Source organism: Zeugodacus cucurbitae, chromosome 4, assembly GCF_028554725.1.
Source record: "Zeugodacus cucurbitae isolate PBARC_wt_2022May chromosome 4, idZeuCucr1.2, whole genome shotgun sequence".
Classification (NCBI taxonomy): Eukaryota; Metazoa; Arthropoda; class Insecta; order Diptera; family Tephritidae; genus Zeugodacus; species Zeugodacus cucurbitae.
In genome coordinates this window covers 66078796-66097772 of record NC_071669.1, presented here as the reverse complement: position 1 = coordinate 66097772, position 18977 = coordinate 66078796, and the positions used below count along the sequence as shown (strand labels likewise).

General features: G+C 35.3%; 1 long non-coding RNA gene across 1 annotated transcript; it reads right to left on the bottom strand.

Annotated features, from left to right (window-relative positions):
* Positions 1–901: 901 nt before the first annotated feature.
* LOC128921783 (uncharacterized) lies at positions 902–2834 on the bottom strand. The gene is made up of 3 exons (XR_008471088.1): positions 2029–2834; positions 1453–1966; positions 902–1339 (listed from the first exon to the last, which is right to left on the bottom strand). It is a non-coding gene; the product is annotated as an uncharacterized LOC128921783 (long non-coding RNA).
* Positions 2835–18977: the final 16143 nt, after the last annotated feature.

Genomic DNA, 18977 nt, shown 5'->3' with positions numbered 1-18977 from the left:
ACTAGATTAGCCGTTTCTTTTTACATCGTCTCATAAGACTTTAGAGTTCTATTTATATAGTTGATGTATAGAGCATGAAGGCATACGTTTTAGAGTTCAAAAGCTGTATTTAGTTACTTCTGATGCTACCTTCAACAGTCTTCATTCTCCTTTAACTTTCAGTTTCAGTATAAATTTTACTTGATTACTGCATGACAATATTAGATTTCATTAATTATTTACCACCCATGCCACTGAAACTACTGTAATTAACTGTATATTACGGCTTTTTAATAGCCTCACGGCATATTACTGTTACTAAATATATGGACGTAACTATGTGTATGTTACTAACATGCAACATTAGTCGAGTCGTAGGTCCATTATTTGGCGATTAAGTCAAACAAACTATTTTTGACATCATTTTAATTGCATAATTAATGACTAAAGCACTTGCCTAGTTAATGCCACAAATTACAAACGTTTATTACAAATAATTAATTACCGACAGAAAGCAATTGTAAAGCTACCGTTTTCATTCGTGCAACATTCGATTCATAAATTTCAATTTTAAATCGTAGCAAATGGCCACAACTACTTACATCGATATGGAAGCACAAACACTGTTCAACAACACGTTTGGAAGTACAACAAATCGACAACACAGACTTGATGTGCAAATGCAAATCGATAAAATCATTGATATTGGCGGGCGGACGGCAGACGACATGCAAGCGATACATTTGTTGCCACACGCGCCGCTGCTTGGCCATTTCGGGTAATGTCATAAATTCCGGATCGTTGCCAATATTCAAGCATTTCCACTCTCTAGCAACAGCAGCAGGATTGCTTGCGGCGTCGCCAAAAGCAATCGTTTTTCATAGTTGGATTCTACGTAGCAGCGGTATTTGTATTGGTGGTGGTGACGGAAGTGCTGCTGTCTGTTGCAAAGCGTCGCAATGGCCGTCATTTAGTACCTTTCAAGCCATTAATTTCGCCTTCACTCGGACTCGGATTGCACGTCGCAGCGAATGTCGTCCACCAGCCAATCAAGCGCTTAATGGTGCGGTGCTCTATGCTTTACTACTTCGTACGCACATCAAACACACTGTGAAATAGATAGGCTAACGCGGCACCATGTGTGGCATGGCTTCCTGCAGTGGCGGTGGTGGAGACAGTGGTTTTTGGGTGGGCGAGACCTTCAATAAAAATGTCGCTGCCAAAGTGTAACGGATGCATTAGCTGAGACGAGTCATAGACGAAGCTATTGAGGCGACTGGCTGGACATGTGAGCAGCGCATTGTAGGCGTGCTTCAATGATTTGATGCGGCGGATGCTAGAAGTAGCCGTATGTGGCAAGCTGGAGGAAGTAGTGTGTGCAAAAAGCGGAAACAAATTGTTAATGTTTCTGTTACATCAATTGACATGAACTGGAGTTGACATTATTGCTACTTACTCAGGTAAAGGACTCACTTGAAATATAGTAAATTTGTTGTTGTTTCTGGTTTGTTTTTCTATGCGACTGCAGGACTAAGGTAAACGGAAATCAAATCATATTAATAACTGTGAGTGAAATTACTTTATTTCCTGTGCTTATATTTAATCCTTTGCTCGGTTAAATTAAGGATTAAGGATTGCCTATAATTGCAAATATATGTCATTAAGTGGAACTCGTCGTTCCTTTGGACAGAGCCACTTAAAATTGAACCGGATCTCTGCTGTCATGGAAAGTAGCAAGAAGCATTTATAGTGTCCATAAAACATTCCAAGACAAAATAGAGTGTTGAGTTGATCCTAATCTTCTGTTACATGGCATGTTAACCTGCTTCTGCAAAGCTACTTAGGATATCAACCAGGAACGGCCTCCATTTCATTTTAACCACTGAACACATAAATATCGTAGAAAATTAGATGTCCGATGACTTGACGGAGATCATCAATACCATCCTAGTAAATCTATACCGTGAGTTCACACATCCAGGAATATCTACGAAAAAGGGAAACATTGTAAAGGGATCGGTAAGTGATAGTTTTAGACAAGTCATTTACCTCGACAGAGACAAACATTGTAAATTAAAGTATCCAAATTGGTATTACCTCGACGGAAAACCGTCGGTTCCGTGAACTTACGGGGGAGCCACTTAAGTATCTGATTCTTAAATGTGAATTGACTGGAAGAGGAAAGAGTGAAATCATTGGAATAAGTTATCCACAAAGGACTCTGGATAAATAGATACAATCGAACTGAAGTCACAGCAGACCAAAGGTCGCAATGTGAATCTAACATTAAGTACAAATGAACGGAGTTTAATGTAGGAAGTTGAGGGCTACGAAGTAATATTAGACATTTCATTTCCAATTCCAACATAGAACTGTTTAGACGATGGAATATATTATGCACATCCTCAATAGCTATTGTAACCAACCGCTTTTGGGAAAATCATATACATTTGGCTTGCGGTCAAACGCTGCCAAATCGATAGTGTACGATTGTGCATTGAAGCGCGGAAATAGTGCGCTCGCTTGAGTGCTCAGTATCTGCAATACTATACTGACAGCGCCGAAAATTGTTATGCGTTTCTGATTGCAACCGAAGCATTCGCAATTGCGTTTAATATATTTTAGCGCTGCAATTGAATCCTTAAAGCCGGGCGTATGAAGATGGGTTTTTTAAACCTATAAAGCGGCTCTAGTATATAAGCACTACACACAGGACAACTATATACATATGTACCCTTCAATATAGAAGTACCACTGCATGCGTACCGAAGGCACCCAATCGATATTGCACCGTCACCAAAATCACGTCCTTGCGCATGAAATAATCGGATGCACAGCACTCGCGTGTGGTGTGGCGTGCCATGACGGTGGTAATAAATCCAAACCATAACGGTACTTGGTTTATCGGGTTTCACCTGTATAATAGACAGCAAAAAAGGCTCACTCACTTACTTACCGTTGTGCAAGTAGCTTTCAGCAATGCTACAATAAGAAGCGGAAAGCTTCATAGTAACAGTGGACAACATGGAATGCCTGTATACACTCTGTCTGTATGGAAATACAAAAATTCCTTACGCACATTTGTATATCGATTTATGCATGCCTCACGCGTTTAAATGCCAAGTGGTCGCTCTTCTGATTCAACAATTTCATTGCCAGCATCCATTTATTCACTCGGAAGCCAATAGTGCATTCATACCTCAATTGGGGTGACCAGATATAAAAATTTGGTGGAAAATGAAAAGATTTAATAAACACCGATGACTTGATGAAATAGAATTCGACTTATAAAAAAATTGATCTTTATGATCTTTAAATTATTAGAAATCAATAAATAAAAAAAAATAAAAATCCCTAAACTTTTTCTGGTTACTCTAGGCACCACTATATACAACACTTCAACACATCTTTTTACTTATAGACACAGTTACCAATGATTCTTGGCGCCTACGATTTGCACTTCAACGCCTCCACTTTTACCGTTATAAATGTGGTAGATACATTTGTGATCTATGTCCCGTTGTCCGAAGGCGCTGTAAAAGGCACGTTGCAACGGGTTGGTATAGCAATTTGTGCAGTTACGCACGTGACACCATCATGGTTTGTTTGGAGAACGTAAAGTAAGCTTGCGGCAGGGGTTCTGAAATGCGTTCGCATCTAAGATAGGCGTGTGTAAATGACTTGGGACGCGGCTTCGCGCCTTTTATCCGACCGCAGTGTGTTTTTACTGTGACGACTTCATCTGCCTTCAGCTCCAGCTGAGTCAATTTTCAGTGCAAAGTTTCTGGATGTAAAGTGTGGACAAGTGCGGAGAATTTATGAAGATGGGAAGATTTATAAATGTATGTTTGTTGGAGCAAATTCTCTTGAAGTGTGAATGGCCAATTGTTTCCTCGTTAGAAATATTAATTAATTAAAAAACTATTATTTATTCTTATTATGTTATTGAATTGAATATGAAGATCTGAATTATTATGGTCAATTTGTCTATTACAGTCAATGTAGGAAATTATGGTGAACTTATGAACAATAGTAGTCTGGATTATTAGATGTAGAAATGTACATACTAGTTACTGACGTACGACGATGATATTGATATCATCTCAAGTAACAACCGCGCCGTTTGTTCTGCTTTTTCCACACTGGATAAAAAAGCGAAGCGTACGGGTCTGGTGGTGAATGAGGACAAGACGAAATATCTTTTGTCATCAAACAAACAGTCAGTGCACTCAGTTGGCTTCCACGTCACTTTTGACAGTCATAACTTTGAAGTCGTAGATATATGGTTTCGTCTACCTGGGAACTAGCGTTAACAACACAAACAATGTCAGCCTTGAAATCCAACGCAGAATCGCTCTTGCCAACATGTGCTACTTTGGACTGAGTAGGCAATTGAAAAGTAAAGTCCTCTATCAACGAACCAAAATCAAACTCTACAAGTTCCTTGTTATTCCCGTCCTACTTTATGGTGCAAAGAGTGGACGATGACAACATCCAATGAGACAACTCTTGTGGTTTTCTAGAGAAAGGTTTTGCGAAGATTTATAGTCCACTTAACATTGGCAACGGCGAATACCACAGACGATGGAATGATGAGCTGCATGATTTATACGACAAAATTGACATAGTTCAGCGAATAAAAAGACAGCGGCTTCGCTGGCTGGATCATGTTGTTCGTATGGATGAAAACACTCCAGCTCTGAAAGTGTTCGAAGCAGTACCCGCTGGAGGAAGCTGCGGAAGAGGACGACCTCCACTCCGTTGGAGAGACCAAGTGGAAAGTGACCTGGCTTCACTTTGGGTTTCCAGTTGGCGCCAGAAAGCAAGAAGAAGAAAGGAATGACGCGCTCTGCTGGATTTGGTTATAATCGCGTAAAAGATGATGGATGGTATCTATACGAGTCGAGGAAAATTATTCGAAGTTCAAAAACAACAGTCGTTAAGCCATAGACATCTATAGCCCTTCAAGCACCGAATTTATACATAGTACACTATAGATTTTAAACATCAAACAATTTAGGGACTGACATAGTATAATCCCGAACGGGTTTCTCAAAATCTTTCGGGATTGCTAGCATTAAAACCGTTCACAGTAATTAATTTTGAATTTTCTTTACTGAGCTTGCTTAAAAAATTTCACATGCTTTCTGCGGCCTGTCATCTCTTAATTTCATTATATGTTTGTCAGTATGTTCCTAAATAAATGTGCATTATCACTTCAGTTTAATATAAGACAACTGCAAAGAAATAATCCGTTCGTGGCCTTTCACCAAACCAATTTAAATTCATACCTGCCACTCCTTTGCGAATGACACTGCAAATTCAAAATTGTTGACAAGAAAAAATTAAATTAAGTGTTTAATAAGCCAAACTGGTTTAATTATGGAACGTGCTTTAATTAAATTTAAAATCCAACTTATGAGCTTTGTTAAGTGCTGAGTACTTTTTGGAGGAGACGGAAGGGAGAAGAGTAGAGATTTGGTGGTACACGATCTTCAGAAAATGTGGTAACGGTACAATAAAGTTTGTTATTAAATTAAAAATTGATAAATATATATGGATACTCTCCATAAGAATATGACAGAAAGAAGTCTTATTTTATTAATTAGTCTTAGCTCATGTTACATTGTATGTAAATATGTATTTCACACTAAAATCAATAATCATATTTATTACCGTTATACAATTGTCGTGTTAATAATTGCGCTTGTCTGTCTCCATGTGTGGCAAATAAGGTGTTAATCACTGCACACCGATCGCGATACGATATATCACACGTGTACATACATATTTATGATTTCCAGGCAACTAAATATGTACGAGAATTAGCCGGCATCGGTATCAGGTTTCCTCAGCGCCGCTTGCATGCTAACATTGTTGGCATACGTGTTTGGCTGTAACGACTGTTTGTTGGTATGTTTACTTCTAGGAGTGTGTTAAATGCTATTCATATTATTACAATTATCTATATATAGTAGGGAGTTCATAAATATATTATCGTTACACCGTATAAATTAATAATAACTTGATTTATCAACAGTTATTAATGATTTGACTTTAATGAGCGAGCGTGTCGTGCAACAAGTAGTTACTGCTGTTTTCGCTGCGGTTGGTTAGATGTCGGACAATTTGTTGTTGTATGCACAATGGTGTTGTGATAAATGGTAATCGTGGCATTAGGGGAGTTTTACATACAAACATATTTATGTATATGTAAATAGACTTCGAACAGCTGATGAATTTCTATATAAAGTGGTGTATCTGAGTAAATTAATGAGGTCCTAACTTTGTTAGGGGAACAATGGCAATGTTCCTCTGCTCTTGATGCTCTTGATTATCAGTAGTATTTATAAATATCAGCATAAAAGTTATTTAAAAATTATAAATTTATTCATGTAGTAGTGGGAAGGATAAAGCATTCAAGATTTTGAGTGGATTAGGTTGGCAAATATCTCCCGTCCGCCTTTTTTATACTCTCGCAACAAAAGTTGCTAAAGAGAGTATTATAGTTTTGTTCACATAACGGTTGTTTGTAACACCCAAAACTAAACGAGTTAGATATAAGGTTATATATACCAAAGTGATCAGGGTGAAGAGTGGAGTTCAAATCCGAATGTCTGTCTGTCTGTCCGTCCGTCCGTCCGTCCGTCTGTGCAAGCTGTAACTTGAGTAAAAACTAAGATATCTTAATGAAACTTGGCACACTTATTTCTTGGCACCATAGGAAGGTGGGAGTGGCCCCGCCCCCAAATAGGTTTTTTGTACATATCTCGGAAACCAATAGAGCTATATAAACCAAACTTTCTGCAGTCGTTTTTTTTAGCCATTTCTTAATGCAGTCCAAAGAGAAGAAAAAAAGCGGATAATAACCACGCCCACCTCCCATACAAAGGTTAGGTCGAAAATTACTTAAAGCGGGTTAACTCACTAACGAAAAACGTTAGAAACACTAAATTTCACATAAGAAATAGCAGATGGAAGCTGCACTCAGATTTTTTTACAAAATGGAAAATGGGCGTGGCGTCGCCCACTTATGGGTCAAAGGACCTCGGTGCTTCTAACGTAATATTAGGGTTTACAACTTTCAATGGACTTTATACAATATATATGACGAATATGTGGGTCAAATTGTGTATTATATATTATCAATAAAGTTAAATAAATAAATTGCGAGAGTATAAAATGTTCGGTTACACCCGAACTTAGCCCTTCCTTACTTGTTGTCTTTTGAATTTTGCGACTATGTATAAAGCGCTACAGAGCTCATATCTGGCAATACTATACATCTTTGAAATGTCTTGACATAACCTACAAAACGACGCTATGCATGATTAGTTTCGATACATGGAGTTCACTAACGCCGAAATTTGCGCTATTTTAAATTTTTCCTTCGTTAAAGGCAAAAATCCGCTAGAGAAACGTTTCGTGAGATTAATGGTGTTTTGGGGATGGCACTCTACCACTTCGAACTGCGGAGGAATGGTTTCGACGATTCTGAGAGAGGGGAAACGACACCATGGATAAGCCAGCCGGCGGAAGACCTGTGACGACGAATACCGATCTAATCATGGAAAACATCGAGTTACACCGGTATGTGGCATCTCGTGACATCGCCGAGGAGATTGGAGTTAGTCACCAAACCATTTTAAACCATCTGCAGGAGGCTGGATACATAAAAAAGTTTGATGTTTGAGTGCCGCATGATTCGACGCAAAAAAACCTTCTGGACCGAATCAACGCCTGGAACGAACTCGACCCATTTTTGAAGCGAATGATGGCTGGCGACGAAAAATGGATCACATATAGCCATATCAAGCGAAAACTATCGTGGTCGATGACCGATGGATCGTTCCAAACAATGGTATATGGTGGTATGGTAATTGGTGGGATTGGAAGGGAATCATCCACTATGAGCTGCTCCCATTTGGCCCGACGCTTAATTCTACCAGAAGCGTCCAGGATTGGCCAACAGGTTGGGTGTAGTGTTCCACCAGGACAACGCCAGACCACACACTTCGTTGATGACTCGTCAGAAGCTACGGGAGCTCGGATGGGAGGTTTTATCGCATCCGCCATATAGCCCGGACATAGCGCCAAGTGATTACCACCTGTTCCTGTCCATGGTGAACGCCCTTGGTGGTGTAAAGTTGAACTCAAAAGAGGCTTGTGAAAAGTGGCTGCCGTGTTCTTCGCCAATAAGGAGGGGGTCTTCAACGATGGGGTATTATGAATCCGCTTATTATTATTTTGATGTACATTACATAGTACCTGAAGTACGAAAAAACTTTCAGTTGTATTCTTTATCTCAAATACCGAATTTGAAAAGTGTTTCGACGATTGGAAGAAGCGCTGATGACATCGAATGGGGACTATTTTTAAATAATTTTTTAATAATTTTTAACAAAAAGTCTTGAATAAGGTGCAGATTTCTACTTAAATCGAAATAGTTGACAACACACTAGTTAAAGTTGATTACGCGCGTCACTGCAGAAAAAAACTTCTCGCAGACTGTTCCACATATGTATTCTTATACTATGCATTCATACATATGCATACATATTTATGTATTATCTACTTAGAAAACAACCTATTAACTACAAGTGGTAAGTGCATTAAAGTAACGTTGAACATTAATAGTGACGCGCATGTGGTTTTGACATAAGTTTGTGGTACTCCACAAGCTACGCATACAAACTTCTCTAATGAAGGTAATTTGCTCAAAATGCCAAAACTTTGACATTCACCCACTACTGATGAATGCGCAAGAACTAATCGCTGCCTAAAGCTTGCATACATAGTCCGTCTCTATCGTCATACTTACTTTTAAAGAGTTGGAAATAAAAAGATAGCTGCTGAAAATTCTGGAGCTATTCGTATATAGAGAGGTCATATAGTATCTACGTTGCAAGTGAGTTTATGTTTTCGTCAATTTATTTTTTATTTTTTGGAAATTTAACTCAAGTTGCATCGAAAGTTTTCGTTAGTCATTAAATTCTAACTGCCAGCTAAATACGGCAAGCCAACAAGACATGTTGCACGCATTGGCGTTTAAATATGCATATAGTTTATTTTGTTGCAAACATACAAGTTTTCGGCATAAAGCTGACGAACTAAAATCATTTAGAAATACTAGGGTTGAGTGTATTTCTTGCAAATTTAATATGAAAATCAGATAGCTTGCAGGCACCAAATATTTTTTAGAAATTTTTCAAGTCTGGAATGAGCTCTAGAGTCTTGGAATGGCTCTGGAGAGATATACAATTTTGGAAAATAATGTATTCTATAGCCACTTATGCTTTTAAAAGGACTTTGAAGGCATAAACTAAAGTTCAATCTTACACAATTCGGTTCAGGCTGCAGCAAATCCTTGAATTCTGCCATAGAGCTACCCTAATACATCACCTGTTACAACAAATACATGATCACACATACATGTGTGGGAGTAGTAGTAGACACTTAACGTATTTGCAACATTCTTGCCATTTTGAAGCCCACAAAGCTTACTCATTGGATGAGTGACGTTTAAAAGTTATGCAGTACACAAACACAAACACACACACACACATACAACATATTATATAAGTATTCGTACAAATTGTGCATGCACCATCAAATTCACTTCCAAATGCATGCATATTTTAAACTGCAAATGCAGGCTGTGGCAAGAGCCGCAAGTGTAAGCAAGAATCCATTCAACTGCCTCGTTACTTTTTTGTTCCTTCCATCCTCGGCTTCTTCTACCTCATCACCGCTTGACTGATCTGCTGATGAATGAGTCAAGTGACAGACAGGCTTTACGTTGTTGTCGAAGCTGTTTTTTGTTGCATTTGTTTGTTACTCGAATCTGTTGCTGCTGCTGCTGCCGTACTCTTGTTGCATGCAACATATTTTATGTGCACCGTAACATTTTAAATTCGTAATTAATTACTTTTGCTTTTAACACTCGCACTGCAGCTGACAAGTGTTCTCAGCATTAACATTGTTATTGTTTGCGGCATACACACGTATGTATGTATATTTGTTGGCTTGTCAGTGAAGGTGTTTTAGTCAATGCCATACGTTTCTGGTTTGCGGCGAAGTTTTAGCTAAGTTTTACGAAACGACGTATGTTTGTATGTATGCGTGTACGGCAAATGGATAATAAAGTTAACTGCTTCCAGTTGAGAGTGTTTGTTGCCAATTTCATGCAAAAGTTTTATGAATGACAGCAACTATCTTATTTCAGAACTACATTTTACATGCAAGCAATTATGCGTGAAGCGTTTTTTGGTTTTTGTTTTCGTCGTAACGGCAAGATAAATGAAATTCAAGTTAACTCATTAATTATTTCATTGAAGGTTTCAACCTTATATCAACCAAATTAAATCATAAAAAAATTTTCGGACTTAGGATGTTGAAGAAGGTAATCTTGAATCTCCGATCGAATTTTTAAAAATATGAATCTTGTTAGCTTACTTAAAAAATATTTTTGATTTATTTGGCTGATAATTATAGATTTTTCTTCGATATATTTATTCGTTTCATTTTAAATATCAGACTTGGAGGATAGATCAGCATATATTTCTTAAGGGGCCATACCAGTGTAACCCATGAAAAATTAGGCGAATTTCGTGAATTTTTTTTTTTAAGAAAGTACTCGATCGAATGTTTCGAAGTTTTTTGGACATAATAAGGTATATTTTCAGCTAGATATATTTTAAGATTTTTTTTTACAAAAATATTGAAAAATAACGCAACCCCAACTGCTGACATGATTCCGGCCGAATGTGTAGCTGAAAGAAAAAAATTCAAAAAGGGTATTCAAGTTGAAGGTAAGAATATACAATGACCTACGATTTTTGAAAAAATATCAAAAATTAGGAAAATAACGTAGTTCTGAAAAAAATGTTGTTTTTTTTAGTTAAAAAATGGTCTTTCTTTTAATGCCAAATTGACAATTTTCAACCAATCAAAAAGATCGTAGGACATTGTATAGTAAATATATTCAAGAATTTTCAGTTTAAATTTGAAGTCGATCTATCAATGTATCGTTGTGTTATGATGTCAGCAATATTGAGAAATGTCGTTTCGAGAAAAAAGCGTTTAAAGTTTCGACTCTAGCAGCTTATACCAGCGACTGGTCGCTCTTTAGAAAGCTATATTTGAAAGTTTAAACTATCGAAGAAGCAACAAATAAAAAAACCGATTTTTTGAAAATTGTATAGCCCCTTAAGATGGATACTATTTTTTTTTTAAAGGGTGGCTAATGATGTAAGATATAGGAGAATCTGATTAAAATGACGAAGATTATATCAATTACGATTATTATATGTACCATCTAGTAGTATCTTTTATCGTTTCAACACAAGAACAATAATAATTTACTTCAGAAAGAACTGGCAATGAAAGGTTTAAGAAAAAACTTCTATTTTCTAGTTCATCACATTCATATATAGAATAGCTGAAAACAAGATTTCATAATTCATATGGATTTTTACCACGAATATTCATTTAGTTTCACAAATTTTAAAATATATAAGATATGAGCTCAATGATCTCCTTACAAATGTGAAAATGTGCTTCTCAAGGCATATTAGATCAATTACCTGAACAATAACTGAACTTCTAAATAAATTAGTCATATATTGACATCAATTATACTCATATGCACGCTTATGGAATCGACATTTGACGTTTTAACCTCATAAACTTCACGCCAGACGAATAAAAATCACCAAACCATTGATTACACACCTTTGTTTGGCTTTTTCTTCACATAGCTTAACCATTTTACCTTTTCAAAGAGTTTTAATTTTAATTTCGACAGCAAGCCAGACTGATAATTGAGTTGAGTTTAACGGTAAACAATGCAAGTGCAACGCGGCAATTCGTTGCGCAGTGCCACAAAGCAGCATGCAACAAGCCACAAACGCCAAATAAGCGACACAGGCACACCCGCTGTTTATACCGTTGGTTAAGTCGCACGCAAAGTCAAGTCGTTCAAGTCGAGATCTCAATGCGAATTGGGTTGGTTATTTAGAGGAAACTCAAAATCGATTATAAACAAAGACAAAAAGAAACAAAAACACAAACAAAACACCAACAACAATAGCAAAAAGTATAAGCGTAAAATCGACAACGACATTGGCGCACGCGTGGGTTCACGACATTGCCTGTCACACATGCCGCCACAAAATGTTGCATTGTTGCGAAATCACAAATTCACCGTAATACCACGAGTGTGAGTGAGGTGTGTTAAAAGCAAAAGTGGCATGCAACAAACTATTAAGCCGCATTGTGAGACACACTTGGTAACGAGTGTATTTTCATTAAAATTCTTAGAGGAAAACATTTAAATGCCGAAAATATGCACGCCCACAAATGTCGTTGCTGCTGTTGCTAGTTGATGTTGGCGGTGCCGGCGGCATTCTGTGGGAGGTTTGTTGCTGCTAATGTGGCTCTAAATCAGTTTGTAGGCGATAAAAAATGCATTAGAACTTTTAAATACTTGTAGTGTTAATTTTAAGAGTTTTAAATTACACTTAACTCAGAAAAAAATGAAATAAAAGTAAATGAGAGGTGTAAAAAAATTTGAAAAAAAAATATCACACTTTGCAACACTTAAAATGTTAACTTGTTTCCATTTAAAAATAGAATATAAATTTTTTATATTTTTCCTAGACTTCCTTAATGTGTTAATTTGTAAAAAATCACATTAATTCTTAAAATACTCCAATTAATTCATTGTGATCGTGATTTGGGTCACAAAACCCTATTAAACGAATAAACCATTAACAATTTTTAAGAATATCTCCAGCGGTATAATAAGCATATCAGCAAGGTTTCTGTGGCACCCAAACACCATTGATTGTATTTAAGTCGCTTTGTTTGATTTGAAATCAAAAAAGTTAATTCATTATACCACATTATATTATGCAATAAACATTAAAACAAACCTGTTTCATTAAAGTTAAAATTATACACTACCATTTTCACATTCATCGTTGGGATCTTTTAATTGCTCATGTAATAAAATAAACTTGCTCTTCATTGATATAGAACAGTTATTGCATAACTTGTCTAATCAATATGCTGGCTGTTAAATAAGTTCGCTGGCAGTCAGTAAACGATGTTGAACGGTGTTGAGAAGAAGAAAAAATACTGAAGCGCCCTGTAAGTTTTAATAATCCATCAACAGATCGATGCGAAATACTGCTTGTAGGTGCATGAAGTCGGTTTCCGGAAGTGTGAACTACATACATATATACAATATATAGGCAAAAACAGACCTTGAATACCATGAAAAGGTCTATACATTTAGGTATGGTATCTGGAATTCTTCCAAAAACTATTGTAACGCTTCACCAAATATAAAATAAGATTTAAGCATAAATTAAATAAAAAAATTGTTTTATTACCTGTAAAATATGTGTTCGCAAGCTCTAGAACTTTCCACCCCTCACGTTATTACTGCCATACTATCATTTGTTTCACTCTATAAATACTCAAAGAAAACAAAAACTAAATACCGAATATCCCACGATGCCACAAAAACAAATGTTGGTACTAAGTTTTGCAATTCTATTAAAATTATATTGCAAATTTATATTTCAAGATTACTTTCTTTTCAGCTGTCTTCACAACAACGGAAACTGTCATGTAGCGTAAGTGTTGCAGTTGTCATTTAAATGTGTGCAGGGTTGCCAGTGCATTATTAAAACTCTCTAGTGACCAGTTAGAATATTAATTTTGTTTGATTTTAATTATATTTTCCAATTAATTAATTTCTTAAAAAATTGCGGGAAGAAAAATAGCAAATAAATAAAAAATTAATAATTTTCTTAACTGAAGTAATCAGCCAGATAAATCGGTAATTAGTCACACAATGATGGTAATTTTAAAGCTTCCGAAATACTAAGTAATATGTGATATGTCAGATAATGTTTTCGATAATTATTTAATAAACTAACTCGTGCACAGGAATCAGAAAAAAATAATAATTTCTTAATTTAATGGTTACCGAATAACTAGTTCTTCCATTATCAACTTTGGTCTGGTTGTCAAAATTGTATAGCCTCTAGGAATTACAATATACTAAGGATAAATATATGATTAATATTATCATAAAAATAATTTGATTTTCTTTTTTTATAAAATTAAAATTAAATTTAATTAATTGATATTAAATATTTTTTAATTTTAATGCAACCCTGTTGATGTGAACATCAGAATGCGTAACTGCATTTTGCCGCCACAATATCCTATGCTTGCTTGTCAGTTTCCGTTTTCGCGTGTGAAATGTCAGCTACGAAATATAAGTTCAAGGAAATTGTGAATTTTGTGCATAAAATTGTGTTTTATGCAGATTTTAATTAATAAAATTGCAATTGATAGCTTACTAATGTGAAAATAAGTGAAAAACTAATAATTGCGATGTTTCTTAAGTGTTTATTTCGAGTGTGAAAATGTATTAGCGCTCCGGGCCGGTGCTAACGTATTACGAGAGCTTCGTGAACAATTATCATATAATTGAAATATTTAGAAAGATGTGAGGGTAGCAGTCAATATTGTGCAGATCTTTGTGGTAAGCTTTATATATTTGAAGGAAATAAGTAATAATATTATTAAGTGTTCAGCGGAAGAAGGCACAAGCTATGCAGGGCAGAGCCTTTTGACAGCTGATATAGTATGAATATGTGTATGTCTACTAGCGGAACTAACTGGTGCTTGTCTTAGCTAATATCGTGGATGTAATAAATTGTAGAAGATTTTTTCAGTTTGTCTGTATTTACAAATTATATTAATTATAATTAACTATAAATAATTTTTGTCTTCGAATATATCGTTTCCTCTTCTGTAAACCGCTGTATATGCAACAGATGTTTCTAATTCAAAAATTCTGTTGGAAACCCGATATGCACATTTAAGGGGATTTAAAAAAGAAGTTAAAAATTTTACATATTTTTTTGTTGTTGTTGTTTTTTGTGACCCGCCGGCGCCTGTGATTTCCGCTCACTAGAACAACTGAAATTCCAACGGGATTAGAAAGAGCACATGTTTGGCTTTGCAATGAACTAAGATTCTTAATTTCGCACAAAAATTAACAAAATGGCGGACCTTAGATATTTTTTTAGCCTATTTTTCCAGCCACAAATCAAGTTAAAAAGTAAAGAAGATCATCATCGATTTGATTTTTCCTAGTTCATACCATAGCTATGTATGTATGTATAGAATAACGTAGTAAAATTTGGAACCGATTGGATTAATAGGTTTTGAGTAACATCATGCACCAGTCGTAAAAAAACTGTTTCGAGAAAAACGCGTTTAAAGTTTTGAGGCGCTCTCGTCGTCGCCTGACGCTTCCACCATAAATCGGCTATATTTTCAAGAGTTTTTGAAAGTTTCACTTGAAATTTCGAAAGAACATTCTTGAATAGTTATAGGTTCGAATTAAATAGAAAAATCGATTTTTTTACACCGAGAATGGGGGAGCCCTTACTTATATGAACATTAATTATTTAATATTAAGGCAAGAACTTTATTGAAGAAGTCGTGCATAACACCCACAAATATATGAGTGATATATGTGCATTTATCTATATGCGTTAAATTTAATAATCATTAATTAATTCCGCTTTATTGCGCTTGAATAAACACCTTGACAAAATGAAAGTAATTAATCTACATAGTGAGCGAAAGTGCGATTGTTAAACTAAATGACAAAATTATGCTAATACTATACAAGTATGATGTGTGTGCTACGATGTCGTAGCATATATGTATGTATATAAATATTTATTTACCTTCATTTCCATAATCAATGCAACACTTTGTGATGCCACTTCATTACTTTCACCACAATGCACTACGCAATGAACGGTGAGGTGCTTAAGGATCATTTTATGGAGTTTTATAATACAGTGACACTCAATAAATGCCGATTAATTCTATTCACACATGTTTATATGTATTTATTACTTAAAAAGTAAGTATGTGTAACTCATAAGATTCCTATTGATAATAAATTTTTTTTATAGAAATAAATAATATATTTTTCTTCAATATGTTTAAACAATGCAACTAGTTTTGTCCATATGTGTGTATATCAATTGATTTGACTAATAGGCACTTGTTTAAAAATTCACACATGCATTCATATTGCACATTTATGACACTTTATTTTCCATTTATGGTAGTTTATCATTTGAAAAGTGTCACAAATGCCAAATAAACCACTATTGTATGCAGTAAATTTTTTTTGAAATGTCAAAATACAATGTGAGGCATATTTTTTATTTATGTACACTACATATAAAACGTAAAAAAAGTATTTTCGAAAAAAAAAAATCCACTCTAAGCGGCTGCTTTTTGTTGACAATTGGGTCACTGCTACTTGCATATGTATTTAGTTAAGCAAGTTTTTGAGTTATGAAGGTGAAAAACGGCATAAACTATGGATGCAAAATTATGCAGGTGTCCACAACATAATGTTGGCATACATTAAAAGTATTTTTTTGCTGTTTAAATGTAAAAATATTGCAATTTGGATGTACTAATGAGCTACTTAATGTTAAATATATTTATTCTTAAGCATTAAATATATTTTTAATATTTTTTGTAATTGCCATTAGGTTTGCTCAATTAAATATTTAAAAGCCCGCGAAATAAAAAACTTTTTATTTTTGTTGCTTTTTTATATTTCTCATACAGTAGAGGACAAAAAAAGTGGACACTCAATTCGATAAGAACCCAAAATAAAATATTTCCGATATTTGAATTTCAAATAGGATATTTATTAAAAATATTCTTCAAACTAAACGCGATAAAATAGAAACTCGATTTTTTTTTTAAATAGTAATAATGATAAAGATACCAAAATGTCTTCATTTAATATTTCCATTTGGCTCAATGGCATGGTGCGAAATCATCCTGAAAAATTACGTTGTCCATATAGGAAATGTGCTCTTCAATTGAAGGGGTCATGTTCTCCAGTAAGAGCTGTTGGTATTTAATTCAGTTAACATTTCCATCAATTAAGGGCAACTTTCCAGCACTATGATAAGAAAAACACCCCCAGATCATTAGGGTCCCCCTGCCAACGGTACTTCTGACACATGCATTATAGAAAAGTTCACCAACTTTTCTGCGAACGTGCGACATATCGTATGAACGAATGTGGTTAATTTTGGATTTATCTGAAAATATGACTTTTCTCTAATACTCATTGGTCCAAATAATGTGCAATTTAGTCCACTGGAGTCGTTTTTGTCGCATTTTTACCGAAAAAAATGTTTGTTTTGGAGGCGCCGTAGTACAGTCGGTGTTCTTATTTCGGTTCCGTTCAGTTTCCGAACTTTGATTCTAATCTCTGCTCTTAATATGGTGGTCATCCTTGACAGTTTGTTATAGACCCAGTCTTTGTATATTTTTGAAGGAAAACACTGAGGAAAATAAAAGCGATTTCTTGTATCTGAATAATGTTCTTAGTATAATAAATACTTTATTTTATATGAGAGTTCGATTTGTTAATACTACATCGATTTAAAGTCACTCCAAGTAAGTGTCCCGTTTTTTGTCCGCTACTGTACATTCTTTTCATTAGCATATATTATGATTCATATATAATATTGAATACAACTGCACTTCGCTTCACTTACATTAATAAAGAGACAAAAAATAAATACATATATCTTAACTGCCAATATTGGCAGGCAATGAGCTTAAGTTTTCTGAGTAACACTCTTTGCGGCTTATATGGCACTTACATTTCATGACATTTTGACATGCCGTGGCAACAAATTTGTTTACTTACATAAAGATGCAGGTAAATACATAAATATGTGTGGCTATATGAGCATATAAGTATTTAAGCTTTTTTCGTAAATTCTTACTGACAAGCTGCCTCTTCGATCTGCTTATTTCGTAGTAATCTGCTGCATATTTCCACTGCATTAACGTTAAAGTGCTTGGCAAGACACGGCATATGTGCCGATTTAATGTCAAAAATTCATCACACGTAAATGTATATAGATAAATACGAAAATATATACATATACATTATTCATCCAAAAACAGCAGGTATTCCATATACAGTGGTTCAAAAGCCATTTTATTGGCTCAAAATTAAATTAATAATTTTAACAAATTAATATTCGTACTCGGTTTTCAACTCATTCGTTCAGAAATTATGTGTTTCCACAATTTATTCATGCATCATTCTTCATTTCTCTGTCTTCTTCCTCAAGATTTATGATAAAATAAAATGCATTCTGACAAAATCTCAGCTTTCATTATGTGTTTAATACTTCATATATTATTTTTTTGCTTTTGGAAATGCACATTCCATCTTTTATGATATTGACATTTTGGCCACGAGCCTGTCAATCGCGTGGCAAATGGGCTCGCTGTTGAAGATTTGCAGCAAGAGATATTATTGTGTATATGAGTGTGATGAATGAATGCATTTTATGTGAAATTTGATGAAGGCAATGCGCTGCTGGTGGTATGCTTGAAAAAGTGCTATCTTTGTAAAAATAAATGACCATTTGTGGATGGATGTATGGATGCATTCAGCGGTTGTTGTGGTTAATTTGCAACGCACGCAAAGCATAAAATGAATTAAGAGCGCATAAAAGTTGCTGAAAATATGCAAAATGTAAATATGAGCGGAAAAAATTACCGGTGCCTACGATTGTATTGTATGAAATCAGATATTTAATTTAATGAAACTCAAGAAAGCAGAATAAAAGCCTTCACAAGCCTTTTGAGTTCAACTTTACACCACCAAGGGCGTTCGCCATGGACAGGAACAGGTGGTAATCACTTGGCGCTATGACCGGGCTATATGATGGATGTGATAAAACCTCCAATCCGAGCTCCCATAGCGTATCAACGAAGTGTGTGGTCTGGCGTTGTCCTGGTGGAGCACTACACCCTTCCTGTTGGTCAATTCTAAACGCTTCTAGTCGATCGGCTGCTTCAAGCGGTCCTGTTGTTCGCAGTAGATGGTAGAATTAAGC